At 37.2% G+C, this 16,199-nt stretch overlaps 1 long non-coding RNA gene across 1 annotated transcript in view; it reads right to left on the reverse strand.

Annotated features, from left to right (window-relative positions):
• The window catches only part of LOC115211880, a 53,145-nt gene extending 40,548 nt beyond the window's left edge, over positions 1-12,597 (reverse strand). Inside the window, exon 1 of the long non-coding RNA XR_004999403.1 lies at positions 12,265-12,597. This is a non-coding gene — a long non-coding RNA (uncharacterized LOC115211880). The remainder of the gene's footprint in view (positions 1-12,264) is intronic.
• Between the last annotated feature and the right edge of the window lie 3,602 nt (positions 12,598-16,199).

Genomic DNA, 16,199 nt, shown 5'->3' on the forward strand with positions numbered 1-16,199 from the left:
AGAGTTTCAACATGCCACCGGCACTGGTAACACATCTGCAATTTCCATTGATCGATTTCGATTATATATATATATATATATATATATATCTTATTATAAAAGGCAGATTTTATCTGCCTCCCTTTGTCTCTTATAGAAATCTACAATATAGGATTTCTTCAATTACAATTTACCTAGCATTTTTAAGAGTAGAATGCATCGGGTTTTGCCAGGTCCACTTTTTAAAATTTCAACCCCAATTAAGCAAAATTTAGAGAAAACTCACATTGTGGTGTATGAGTCAAATGCTTCTCTTAGTGTGGTCTACAGCACACGCACACACACACACACAGTGTGCAACGAATAAAGTAAAAGTAATTCACTGTGTGTGTGTTGACAGGTAGACAATAGAATGCGATGGCGATGGCGATGGCGATGTAATATTTGTTTCTGTCTATCACGCTGATAGATACATGAGTAAAATGTATGGGAAGCTAAGAGATAAGAGTGAGTGAAAATGTTCTTGGAAGAGAGTAAATAGCGAGAGAGTGATTTGAGGAAGACTTTACATTAAATAACCGTAGTGGCTTGTCAAATGAAGAGGAGTGAAAGGGTACTGGAGGAAATAGGGTGAGTGAGGAAGATGGCCTCTAGCAACCACACCTTTTAAGATAGGGATTTCTAAGGTAGCCCACGAGCATCGTCACCTCATTCTACATGTCCCTGTAAATTTTGGAGCAAATCGGACGGGATAAAGTTATCTCTAAGAAACAGAAAGATCGCCCAAAAGTGTATATAGATATTTAAATGTATTTATATATTCATCTATACACACATGTATGTATAATGTGCGTGTATATATTTCCATAGAGGTAACCATTCAATCCATACAAAGTTTTTTAGGACGAAAATATTTATATATAAAAGAAAGGTTGTGTGTCTGTCTACTCCGATTTAGATTCCTAACTACTCCCACATTTTGTGATGCAGTTTAACCAAAACCGGGTATCTTATAGTCGTGATTCATATCGAGCCCTTCTGGGTATTAGCGCGCGTCTACGATGAGTCTATGATTTTACAAATAATTTACCATCATTTTTTTCCATTTTAATGCATATTTTTTTTAATAAAGGGAAGTAACTCTCAAACTTCACACCAATATGCGTGCTCATATGCGACGTAATATCACATCAGCAGCATTTTCCTCACACCCTCCTTGCACTTGGCGAAGGCAAAATACCAGGGGATGAAAATGGTAATATTGCCATCGATTCCATTTGTACCATTGTTAAAAGCCTTCTGATCTCAGAGATGCAGTGTTCCCAGATCTACAAGCTAATTATCAGAATATGGATTGGATTGGCAAAAAGGCTATACTGGCCCTGAGGAATAAAACTGTTCACCATATTAATGATGAAATGCTAAAACTCATTCCTGGGGAAGTCTATGTATATCAGTCTATCAATACAACTCCTGACCCAGAGGACGTCATCAACTATCCAATAGAGGTACTCAATTCCTTTGAGCACCCCGGACTACCACCACACTTTCTCAAACTTAAAGTTGGTGCCCCTATAATGCTCATCAGAAATTTGGTTCCCCCAAAACAATGCAATGGCACACGTTTGATCGTTAAGTCCTTATCTCCCACCGTAAACTTATATCAATATTTGCCTGAATAATCATCATAATTCAGTGCAATCATTAACAGTACTTTCAAGCAATTCAGCCCCGAGCAACGCCGGGCAATTCTGCTAGTATATATATATATATGTATGTATGTGTATGTATATGTTTGTGAGTCTGTGTTTGTTTCCCCAACATCACTTGACAACCGATGGTGGTGTGTTTACATCCCCGTAACTTAGCAGTTGGGCAAAAGAGGCCGATGGAATAAGTACTAGACTTACAAAGAATAAATCCTGGGGTCGATTTGCTCGACTAAAGGCGGGGCTCCAGCATGGTCACAGTCAAATGACTGAAACAAGTAATAGAGAGAAAGAGAAAAAGAATATATATTTGCATATATATATATATATATATATATATATATGTATTTACATGTGTGTGTGTGTGTGTGTTTGCATGTGTAAGTGTGAGTATGTGTGTGTGCGTGTATGCGTGTGTGTATGCATGTGTGTGTGTTTGTGTGCGTGCGTGCGTGCGTGCGTGCGTGTGTGTGTGCGTGCGCGCGTGCGCAAGTGATTTTGTATTTGCTTTTCTCTGAAAATCACTGAGCTATAAGGTGTGTTGTCATCATTTTCCCTACAAAATCCCTTACTTTTCAAAGAGGTACGGGTTAGTGACAGGAAAGGCATCCAGCTGTAAAAAAAAGAATGCCTCAATAATATATTGATCTAGCCCATGCTAGCATAGAAAACAGACATAAGACGAACATATATATATACTGTATAGTTCCATTATAGCTAGGAAAACAAAAAAGTACTCCATCCAGAGAGAAATGATTATCATTTAATATACACAATTTAGAAAAAAGCTACAAAGCAATCTTTCAGGCTCAATGCATATCATTTATCTCCAGTTGCTTATATATCACTAAAGCATGAAACTATTAGTAGCTATTTTGTAAATTGTGTATATTAAATGATGTATCTGTGTGTATGTGCATGTGAGTGTATGTATGTCTATTTGTATGTGTGTGTATGTATGTATGTATGTATATTTGTGTGCATATATATACATATATATATATATATATATATATATATATATATGTATATATATTTGTATGTATATATATATATTAGTATATATGTATGTATATATATATATATATATATATATATATATATATATATATATATATATATATATATATATATATAGGTATATATATATGTGTATATACATATATATGTATATATGTGTATGTGTTAGTGTGTATGTGTATGTTTGTACGTATGTATATTTATATATATGTATGTATGTATGTATGTATGTATGTATGTATGTATCACCATCATTTAACATCTATTTTCCATGCTGGCATGGATTGGACAGTTTATTATGGTCCAGTGAGCTGCAGGGCAACATCAACATACATGCACCTGAAAAAGGGTTAAAGGTCCTTCCCAAGCCATAGGCTCATACAATCAGTTTCCCAGATTCCATGGTGTATATATTCCTCACTGGATGTGATGCTGGTCCATTACAGGATTACTCATTTTTACCAGTGAGGGACTGGAGCAATGAGAAATGAAATGCTTTGCTCAAGAACACAATGCTTTGCCCAGTCCAGGCATCAAAACCACAATCTTATAATCATGAGTACAGCAATATAACCACTAAGCCATGCTATTCCAGACAGACAGGCAGACTCATACATGTAAATGTGAGTGTGTGTGCATGTACATACTTACATACATAAAATTAATATAAACAACTAATATAAACAATTTATATAAACGTAGGAGTGGCTGTGTGGTAAGTAGCTTGCTTACCAACCACATGGTTCTGGGTTCAGTTCCACTGCGTGGCACCTTGGGTAAGTGTCTTCTACTATAGCCTCAGGCTGACCAAAGCCTTGTGAGTGGATTTGGTGGACGAAAACTGAAAGAAGCCTGTCATATATATGTATATATATACATATGTATGTGTGTGTGTATATGTTTGTGTTTCTGTGTTTGTCCCCCCAACATCGCTTGACAACCGATGCTGGTGTGTTTACGTCCCTGTAACTTAGCGGTTCAGCAAAAGAGATCAATAGAATAAGTACTAGGCTTCCAAAGAATAAATCCTGGGGTCGATTTGCTTGACTAAAGGCAGTGCTCCATCATGGCCACAGTCAAAGGACTGAAACAAGTAAAAGAGTAAAAGAGTAACTAGGCACAATGTAATATCATAAAGGAAAAATTTAATCGTCACTAAATGTGATTAAGGGTGCTGAAGCACCTACATTGCAAGAAATAAGAGTTAAAATACTCTTAATGTTGTAAGAAGAGCGCAATATATACATACACTGACAGGAGAGGTTACTTCTGTCAGTATATGTATATATTGTGCTCTTCTTATAACGGTAAGAGTATTTTAACTCTTATTTTTTGCAATGTAGGTGCTTTGGTACCCTTAGTCAAACTTAGTGATGATTAAATACATACATACATACATACATACATACATACATACATACATACATACATACATACATACATACATACATACATATTGTGTATATATGCACATATATGCACATTTTGAATGAGTTAACTAGGAAAATAACCTTGTTATTTATTTGTTGTTAACAGTTCAATGAACACATTCACTGTCTTAACAAGTTTTATATGATAATCTAATTTCAGTTTGTGATAATCTTTTAATCTCTTATATAAGTAGCAGTTTGGTAATTTGTTGTGCTTATATTGTCAGAGCTTAAATTAATCCTTAAAAATTGGCATAAACATATGATTAATTTGTAATTCTTCAAATGTTCAGTTTTAGATTATATAACATGTAAAACATATTACACTAAAAGCATAATATACAAAAAGATATCTATCGTGTCTGACTTTCTTGAAGAAGAGACCTACAATGTCATTTGGTGCATTTTCCCACTTTTATATCAGGAAAAATACCATTCGAGCGTGATTGTTACCTGCGTCACTTTACCAGCACTTGTGCTGGTGGCACACGAAAAAACATTCAAGCAAGGTCGTTGCCAGTGCCGCTAGACTGGCTCCTGTGCAGGTGGCACATAAAGAGCACCATTTGAGCGTGGCCGTTGCCAGTACCACCTGCACATCAAAGCACCCACTACACTCTCGGAGCTGTTGGCGTTAGGAAGGGCATCCAGCTGTAGAAACTCTGCCAGATCAGACTGGAGTCTGATGCAGCCATGTGGTTCGCCAGACCTCAGTCAAATTGTCCAACCCATGCCAGCATGGAAAGCGGACGTTAAACGATGATGATAATGATGATGATAAATATGTATATATATCACCGTGACCGTGACTGACCAGGCTATTAGATGTTGCTACACATCGGTGATCACAATGCGCTTCGCATTGTTTTAGCCTTCAAATGATGCCACCCCACTGGCAATGACAATGACTAGTGACCAGGACTTTTGGAAATATGCTGTGCTTGAGAAGACTCAGCAAGTCAAGTGAGACCATAACCTCGTGGCCTATGCCAGGGATGTAACCAGCCCACTTATATAATGCATACGTTTCCTTCATTGGACACTAAACTCTGCTTGCAAAGACCTGTTGAGGCAAGTGAAATCGAAATCAAAATCGAAATCAAATTCGATGACTGGCATCCGTGCTAGTGGGGTGCTAAGAGTGCCATCCGAGTGTGATCATTGCCAGAGCAACAAACTGGCTTCAGTGCTTGTGACACGTAAAAAGCACCATTCAAGTGTGATCATTACCTGCCTATATATGATATATAGGCATAGGAGTGGCTGTGTTGGAAGTAGCTTACTTACAAACCACGTGGTTCCAGGTTCAGTCCCACTGCATAGCACCTTGGGCAAGTGTCTTCTACTATAGCCTTGGGCCAACCAATCCTTGTGAGAGGATTTGGTAGATGGAAATTGAAAGAAGCCCGTCATATATATGTATATGTATGTGTGTGTATATGTTTGTGTGTCTGTGTTTGTCCCACCAACATCGCTTGACAACTGAAATCTGGTGTGTTTACATCCCCATAACATAGCAGTTCAGTAAAAGAGCCGATAAAAGAGCTGATAAAATAAGTACTGGGGTTGATTTGCATGACTAAAGGTGGTGCTCCAGCATTGCCACAGACAAATGACTGAAACAAATAAAAGAGTAAAGAGTATACATACATAGGCGCGGAGTGGCTGTGTGGTAAGTAGCTTGCTTACCAACCACATGTGAGTGGATTTAGTAGACGGAAACAGAAAGAAGCCTGTCGTATATGTGTGTGTGTGTGTGTGTGTGTGTGTGTGTGTGTGTGTGTGTGTGTGTGTGTGTGTGTGTGTGTGTATTTGTGTGTCTGTATTTGTCCTCCCAACATCACTTGACAACCAATGCTAGTGTGTTTACATCCCTGTTTACATTCAACAAAAGAGAACCGATAGAATAAGTACTAGGCTTACAAAGATTAAGTCAAGGGGTCGATTTGTTCAACTAAAGGCAGTGCTCCAGCATAGCCGCAGTCAAATGACTGAAACAAATAAAAAAATAAAAGAATATATAACATATATATATGATATATATACATACTTATATATATATATATATATATATATATATATATATATATATATATATATATATATATATATATATATGTATATATTATATATATGTATATATTATATATATATGTATATATATTATATATATATTATATTTATATGTATATATATATATGTATATATATATATATATTATATACACATACATATATATATATATATGTATTATATACATATACATATATATATAGGTCATGAGACTGTCTCATTTGGCTTGCAGGGTCTTCTCAAGCATAGCATTTTTCCAAAAGTCTCAGTCACTAGTCATTTCCTCAGTGAGGCCTAAAGTTCAAAGGTCGTGCTTCACCACTTCATCCCAGGTCTTCTTAGGTCTACCTCTTCCACAGGTTCCCTCAACCGCTAGCGTTTGGCATTTTTTCACACAGCTATCCTCATCCATTCTCGCCACATGACCATACCAATGCTTCTTAGGTCCAACTTTTCTCTCAAGCTACTTACACTCTGTCGAGTATGCACACTGACATTACACATCCATCAGATCATACTGCCTTCATTCCTTGTGAGCTGATGCATGTCCTCAGCAGTCATGGCCCATGTTTTACTGCTATGTAGCATGGCTGTTCATACACATGCGTCATACAGTCTACTTTTTACTCTGAGAGAGAGGCCCTTTGTCACCAGCAGAGGTAAGAGCTCTCTGAACTTTGCCCAGGCTATTCTTATTCTAGCAGCTACACTTTCAGCACACCCTCCCCCGCAACTGACTTGGTCACCTAGGTAACGGAAGTTATCAACTACTTCTAGTTTTTCTCCCTGGAATGTGACAGATTTTGTTCTCTGCACATTTTCAGTGTTTATTGCTCCTGAGCATCTGCCACATACAAAAACTATCTTCCCAGTTAGCCTTCCTTTGGTATTGCTGCACCTCTTATGCGTCCATAGCTTACACTGGGTACATCTTATAGTATTTCTACCTATGTTTCTACTACGGATCAAGCAGGGCCATCTACCTGAAGGGATTTGTGGTTTGCCTGCCTTCCTACTTATTAAGACTTTGGTTCAAGCTAGGTTGACTCAAAGGCCCTTTGATTCTAATCCTTGATATATATATATATATATATATATATATATGACAGCTTCTTTCAGTTTCCATCTACCAATTTCACTCACAAGGCTTTGGTGGGCTTGAGGCTATAGTAGAAGACACTTGCCCAATGTGGAACTGAACCCAGAACCATGTGGTTGAGATGCAAGCTTCTAACTACACAGTCACATATATTTGGGAAAATTTATAGAAATGGCTTTTCTGATAACTTTTCCATTTTAATATATATCAGTGTTCATACCCAACAGAGTGTAAATGCCTTGAGAGAAAAGTTGAACCTAAGAAGCATCAGATGTGGTGTGCAAGAGAGACGTCTACGCTGGTATGGACACGTGGTAAGAATGGATGAAGATAGTTGTGTGAAAAAGTGCCACACCATGGTGGTTGAGGGAACCTGTGGAAGAGGTAGACCCAGGAAAACCTAGGACGAGGTGGTGAAACACGACCTTCACTCTTTAGGTCTCACCGAGGAAATGACCAGAGACCGAGACCTTTGGAAGTATGCTTGAGAAGACCCGGTAGGACAAGTGAGGCCATAACCCATGGCCCCTACCTGGGATGTAGTCAGTCCACCTATGCATACCTTCCTTCTTGGGACACATAACTCTTCTTGTGAAGACCTGTTGAGGCAAGTGAAAATCAAAATCAAAGAATTAAATCAAATTCAAAATCGATCCACATCAATGGAATTTGTAGTTTGTGGTACCAGTGCTGGTGGCACATAAGAGAACCATCCGAACGTGGCCGTAGCCAGCACCGCATCGACTGGCTTCTGTGCTGGTGGCATGTAACAAACACCATCTGATCGTGGCCGTGCCAGCCTCGCCTGGCCTCTGTGCCAGTGGCACATAAAAAACACTATCCGAGCGTGGCCGTTCGCCAGCCTCGTCTGGCACCTGTGTCGGTGGCACATAAAAAGCACCCACTACACTCACGGAGTGGTTGGCATTAGGAAGGGCATCCAGCTGTAGAAACATCGCCAGATCTGACTGGCCTGGTGCAGCCTTCGGGCTTCCCAGACCCCAGTTGAACCATCCAACCCATGCTAGCATGGAAAGCAGACGTTAAACGATGATGATGATGATGATGATATATAAATATGTATGAATGCATGCATGTATGAGAAAGCAGTGTATGCCATCAAAGTGATACTGGGGAAAATACATAAAGCCAGGTATACCCAACATGACTACTCATCTGATTAGGATACACCAGGCACATGCATCACAACCATATATGCACGACATGGTGGTCTCATATCAAGATAAACAGTGCATGACCTTGCAGGTGGGGCCCAGTTAGAATTTTCTTCTGATCAAGTAGCCCATCCTACTCAAAGGTCCTTGAATAAGGGTTGTTTGAGGATGTTATATGAAACACCAATTTTTCCAAAGGGAAATTATCCAAACCCCAAAGAATTTCTCTCAACACATAGCTATGATGCTCTCTCACTACTTCTGCTCATGATCAAAGATGCACATATCGTCAGCCATTAAGAGACATGCTTAACTGGTTAAGGTCAAACAACTGACAAGCAATCTGTGTATATATGTATGTATTTATGTGTGACATAATTTTAAAAAATTAAAAAATACATGTTCATTATGGACTTCCAGTAATGTATGCACAATGATACACTGTAACCTGTTTTATCCTGACTTTGGCCAGAAGGAAGTATTCATGATTGGACAACAGTTTATACACATGCATGAACACAAGTAACCTGTCATATGAATTTCTACTTGGCAACCATTGCATTTTGAATAACTCTAAAATGTTGCATGCTTTGCCAGCATTCTACTAAGAATTAATTTCATTACTTGGCATACCAACACACATATAATAATGAGAAATAATAATAATGAGATTATTGTATACAGTGCTTAGGTGCACCACAACTTGTCAAAAGTGCATATAAAGCATATGCAGTAATATACAAATGTTTGGAAAGTGAACAGTGTATGAGTCAGATACATGCTTGTGTGTGTATGGAGGGGAGAAAATCAGGTGTAGAGTTGGCGAGTGCCCTGCCACTTTCTTTCCTCATAATTTCCAGAAAAATAGATTTTTTTAATGAAAAATTCTACAAATGCCTTTTAGATGGTGTAGATTCCAATTACATTGGAATTTATGAAAACATTTTTCAGTGATTGAGGAGAGAAAGTAACATTTGTTTCCTCTTAACTTTCAGAAAATTGGATATTTTCTTATTAAATTTTCTACAAATACCTTTCAGAGTGTGTAGATTGTGATGATATTGGAACTTAATATGGAAAAAAATTGACAGGCTCGCGCACATACATACTGACACATATCACATATATCTACAAAATGGAACTTGAAATTTAAAAAAAAATTGTGATGTGTATCAATTTGAATGTGTGTGTGTGCTCACTTTGTTTGGAGTCAGAATAGGAAGCAGTGTTGGCCAATGACACATAAGTTGGGGGAGAGAGAGATGACTAGTCATGGGCTAGGTTGTGAGAGTGTGGAGGGAGAGGCAGGTGTAGTACATGGGGAGAGTGAAAGATGTATGGTAGTGGAGAAGGAAAGATAATTTGATGACTCAAGATGATGATCAATATAGAATGTAGATGAAGACAGTATTGAGAATGAAGGATAAATATCAGCTAAAATGGTTCTGAGTAGTGAGAATGATAAGTGGTATCAGGGAAAAGTGTGCGGTTTTACTCACATTGAATTACAGCAGAAGGATACTGCAGTTAGTAAGATGATGATTGATGGGGGGAGGGGTCTTGAGAAGGAAATTATGTAAGGAACCAGTTGTGCATATATACACATTGTACTTTCAGAATGATGTTTCATCAAATGAGCAGGTCTTCTCAAGAACCACATATTATCAGTCAAGCTAGTCCCTTGTCATCCCCTCTTTGAGGTTCAAGATCCTGAGATCTTCCTTCAGTACTTCACTTCGTGTCTTCCTAGGTCACACTCTTCAACAAACTCCATCAACATTAAGTGATTAGAACTTCTTTATGCAGCTGTCCTCATCCATATACATCACATATCCATACCTGCACAGTCTTCTCAATTGCATACTACATCTAATTCCTCTTATGCCTAGATATTCTCTCAACACATTTGGAATATGCTAGCTTTATTTCTTTCCAGTTTTTTTCACCTTCTTTCCATTCAAGATCTATGTCTCACTACCGTACAGCATTACAGTTCTAACACAAGCATCATACAATCTACCCTTCACTCTGAGGGGAAAACCTTTGGTTACTAGCAACAATAGAAGCTCCCTAACCTTTTTCAAACTCATTCTTACCCTATATATATAGTGGTTGGCGTTAGGAAGGGCATCCAGCTGTAGAATCTCTACCAGATCAGATTGGAGCCTGGTGCAGCCATCTGGTTCACCAGTCCTCAGTCAAATCGTCCAACCCATGCTAGCATGGAAAGCAAACGTTAAATGATGATGATGATGATTATATATATATATATAAGCATTAGATATGGTGTGCAAGAGAGACGACTGCGCTGGTATGGTTATGTGGCGAGAATGGATGAGGATAGCTGTGTGAAAAAGTGCCACACCCTAGCGGTTGAGGGAACCTGTGGAAGAGGTAGACCCAGGAAGACCTGGGATGAAGTGGTGAAGCACGACCTTCGAACATTAGGTCTCACCAAGGAAATGACTAGCGACTGAGACTTTTGGAAATATACTGTGCTCGAGAAGACCCGGCAAGCCAATGAGACCATAACCCGTGGCCTATGCCAGGAGCATAACCAGCCCGTTTATGCATACCTTTTCCTTCTTTGGTCACTAAACTCTGCTTGTGAAGACCTGTTGAGGCAAGTGAAATCAAAATCAATTTGATGACTGGCATCTGTGCTAGTGGGGTGCAAAGAGCACCATACAAGTGTGATCATTGACAGAGCGGCTATTCAAGTATGATCATTACCAGCGTCGCCTTACTTGCATTTATGCCTGTGCTAGTCGAGTGCCAAGAGCACCATCCAAGTGTGATCGTTGCCAGAGCAGCCAACTGGCTTCCATCCCCGTGGCACGTAAAAGGGCACCATTCGAGTGAGATCGTTACCAACGTCGCTTCACTGGCACGTGTAAAAAGATTCAAGCGAGGTCATTGCCAGTACCGCCCGACTGGCCCCCATGCCGATGGCATGTAAAAAGCATCCACTACACTCTCGGAGTGGTTGGCGTTAGGAAGGGAATCCAGCTGTAGAAACTCTGCCAAATCAAGATTGGAGCCTGGTGCAGCCATCTGGTTTTCCAGCCCTCAGTCAAAATCATCCAACCCATGCTAGCAAGGAAGCATGGAAAGCGGATGTTAAACGATGATGATGATGATGATGATGATGATGATATATATATATATATGTGTGTGTGTGTGTGTGTGTGTATGTATGTATGTATGTATGTATGTATGTATGTATACTAGCAGTAATACCTGTTGTTGATCAGGTAATTACTTTTACTGTTTTTCGGGTGCCACATTCAAAGTATTATTATATATATATAATTTACTCCTCCTGTATGTGTGTATTTTTATAAGAGAAAACTATGTAATAACTGAAGTAGAAAAAATATCTATTTCATACATGAACTTGTGTTTGTTTATTATATGACAATAATAAGTGAGTTGTGTGTGTTATTTTATTTATTAATACAGCAATGGCAATTATATTATATTACAATAGAAAAAAACATGTAATAATTGAAGTAGGAAAAAGATCAATTTCATACATGAATTTCTGTTGGTTTATTCTATAATAATATTAGGTTGTTCCAAAAATAATGGCTGCTCCAGGTGTTGTGTTTTGAAATGCAATTTTATTATAGTATCTTGATTATATTTTAGGTGAATTTCGACATATTTAATAATTGATGTATGTTCTTTAATAATTTTCTACTTATTTCAGACAAAAAACATTCTTGAAGCATAGGTGCTCCTAATAATGAACAATACAAAAAAGGACCTTTGCTTACTTTTCTTGCATGAGTTCAAGCTTGGGTACAATGCCTGCCGAACTGCTGCCAATATCAACAGAGCATGGGGTGAGCAGTCCACAAGTAATCGCACAGTACAAAGGTGGTTTCAGAAATTCCATAGTGGTGATGAGAGCCTTGAAGATGAAGAAAGTAGAGGATAGCCATGCAGTCTTGACAATGAACAATTGAAAGCAATTGTTGAACAAAACCCACGTCAAAGTGTTAGAGAAATGTCTCAGGCACTTGGTGTCAGTATTGCAATGGTCTCACACAATCTGCAGAAGATTGGCAAGTTGAAAAAGCTCTATAAATGGGTACTGTATGAGCTCAATGAAAATCAAAAAGTTTGGTGTTTTGAAGTGTGCTCAATGCTCTTTCTGCTAAACACCAATGATCCTTTTCATGACCAAATAGTTACTTGTGACGAAAAGAGGATCTTTTATGATAACTGTAAATGATCAGGTCAATAGCTTGATCGTGATAGTCCCCCAAACATTTCCCAAAACCAGAGTTACATTAGCAAAATAAGAGGTAACTGCCTGCAAAGTAGAGTTTGGATATGGGAATGCAGGGTAGATATGTGGGCAGTGGAGTAGAAGGATGGGATTGAGTGAGCAGCAAATCTTAGACTTATATGTTACTGTGTATGTGTTTTTGCATGTAAAGTTGGATGCATTAAATTGCGCTGAAATCTTAGGCTAAATTGGTGGGGACAATTGATGGTGGAAGTTCTAACATTTATAATCTTGAAGCAGTGTGTGTGGATAACCAATCATGTATTTTTTTTTTATGTGAGCATGAATGGTAAACCATATATACATAAAGAGAAGGGGTAGAGGGGGGAGAGGAGGAGGGAGAGAAGGAGAGAGGTGGAGAGGGAGAGGGAGAGAGAGGGTGAGAGAGAAATGATAGCAACAGTAAAGAAACTGGGGAACTGAGATTTTCACAAGTGTTTATATGAAGACTTCTAAAACTTAATATTCTAATATTATAATACATTATTAAAATTCCAGATGATGGAAAATAATTTATCTTTGTGCAGTTTCATATTTAAATTTGTATATATTGATATCAAATCATTTTTACTAAAGTGCCCTCCCAATATTTGATACAATAGCAAGAGACAATTATATTTCACACAAAATAATAAACAGTTTATATTGAAATGCTGTTACTAAATTTCATCATTTAAAAATCATATCTTCAAAAAGTTATTATACAGATTCAAATACCATGGAAGATAAAAAGAATAATTTATTCCTACACACAACACATTTAATTTTAATGATATTTCCCAAATATATTAACTCTATAACTGGAATTTGTTGTGCATTTAATGAAACCCACATGCACATGCACACATGCATATATATGTGTATATTAAGAAGCAAAAAAGGGATTGAAAAATCCAGGCAGATACCAATAATGAATTCGTTTAACTATATCAAAAAATCAGACCTCAATAAATGCAAGAAGAAAACACATCCAAGGTAATTCCTCATGTATGACAAGTAAACCCATATATTATTTAGAAGAATTTCAAGAAATTCAGAGTATTAGACAACAAAAATACAGATAGAGAATATCACATCTTTAATTATAGAATTCACTACCCAAAGTCATCAATCATTTTTGTTGTATCAACATACTTAGTTATAGAAAATATCATTCAAATTAATATTTCCGAAAATACATGTTAACACGTTTTCCAGGCAATCCCAAATTAGTTAAATTCAAAGTAAACTAAGAAAATATCTCCAGTACATGAACGCATTCAAAAAGAATATTAAGAAGAAATATAAACAAAGTAAAGCTATTTTTGCATTCAACTCTTGGTGACATCAGTGGATAACAAAAGAATAAAAAATAAACAAAGAATTCTACATTTAGAAACAATTAGAAACATAGAGATTCTACATCACAACAATTATTTGTCTATTTATTAAATATAGTAAATGTTTTTTTTTTAAATTGTGCTTATTATATAATATATGAAAAGCAATTATAACTAAGAATTGAAATAATTGAATGCCTTCTGAAATTTATAACATTTCATTGTAAAATTCCCTTTTAACATTTAATAATGTTAATTTAGAAGTAATCATATAATACATTTCTTCAAGACAAAATGAAATGTAGAATTGCCAATGTTGTGCAATTTTGGCAATTTTACTAATAATGGACCACCTTAAATCATATGCATTTACTAAGATTTGTAGAATTACCTTTTCTTCTTTACTTCTATATAAATGAGAATGATTATGAAATCTAGATTTCCAAATTGTAGCTGATGAATCTATGTAATAATACTTATGACTCCCTGTTATTACCTTACATTGATACACTATATTTTTCCTTAAACACTCATTTCCCAAAGGACAAAAAAAATTAGTTTTAACAATTATACAAACATTTATTCACTTGCATTTGGTACTCATGGTTCAAAGAATTCCTGCTAGTCCTTCTCATAGAATTAGGTGTTAAGATTGGATTATTACCTCCACCTTAGCAAAGGCAGAGGTATTGTTTCAGTTGTGTTTGTTTCTTTATTTGTTTGTTTGCCATGGACAAGATATCTCAAGAACTACTGGATGGATTTGGATGAAACTTTCACAGCGATGTTTGACCTCATGACTGGTAGAAGGTGATTAGATTTTGGGATCAATCCAGTACCGGACAAGGATTCTGGATTATTTTACCTGTTTTTTTTTTTATTTTTGAGAGTGGTTGGGTTCATTTTTAGTATTCTTGTTTGTGAGAGCAGTCAAGTTTATTTCAGATATTATTATTTTAAAATCATCTCTGACTAATCGTTGAGAGGACATTGGTATTGCCTTGGCAGAGGTTTGTACACTCTGAGTGCTCTTGTTATTATTATAATTAATATTTAAACTAGGTGTTAACTGTTTTCCCAGTCACGTGGTTTCATGTTCAGTTCCACTGCATGGCACCTTGAGCAAATGTCTTCTACTATAGCCTCGGGCCAACCAAAGCCTTGTGAGTGGATTTAGTGGACAGAAACTGAAAGAATCCTGTTGTATACATACAAACATATGCGATTTTATATATACATACATGGTGATAGTCATTTACAACTATTATGCAATATGAAGGTGAGGAGAAAATAACATACACATGCACACGCACACACACACTCACACACACACACACATACACACACACACACACACACACACACACACACACACACATACACAGATATACATACATATATATTACAGAAAGGATCATAGCTCAACTAATTAGGAAGAGATTTAGCCTAGATGAGATGCATTTTGGCTTTGTACCAGGAAGAAGTACTATAATACTTATGCTAACTTCTTAGTCAGGCAACTACAGGAGAAGTATTTAACCAAAAATAAACATCTGTACTTGGCTTTTTGTTGACATAAAGAAAGCCTTTGACAAGGTTCCTTTCTGCCTTATCTGGTGGGTAATATAGAAGCTATGGATGCTGTTAGTAAGGTCAAAGTTGACAATCAGCATAGAAGGGAATTTAATGTAAAGGTAGGAGTTCACCAACAAGCAGTTCTCAGTCTCCTCTTGCTTTTTATAGTCCTCCAGACCATAACAGGAATTTAAGACTGGCTGCTCTTGGGAGATCCTCTTCACTGATGACCTTGTTCTTATTGCTGAATCACTACCAGAACTTGAGAAGAAATTTCAGATGTGGAATCAAGGTGTCAAACAAGCCACTTGGCAACCCCAGGGGAACTGGTGCCACATAAAAAGTACTCATGCCAGTGCCATGTAAAGAGCACCTATGCCAGTGTCACAGAAAAAGCACTCATGCTGGCACCATGTAGGTAGCACCTGTGCTGGCTCCATGTAAAAAGCACCCATGCTAGCAACATGTGAAAAGCACTCAGTACACTCTGTAAAATGGTTAGTATCAGGAAGGGCATCCAGCT

This window comes from Octopus sinensis, linkage group LG5 (genome assembly GCF_006345805.1).
Source record: "Octopus sinensis linkage group LG5, ASM634580v1, whole genome shotgun sequence".
NCBI classification, from domain to species: Eukaryota; Metazoa; Mollusca; class Cephalopoda; order Octopoda; family Octopodidae; genus Octopus; species Octopus sinensis.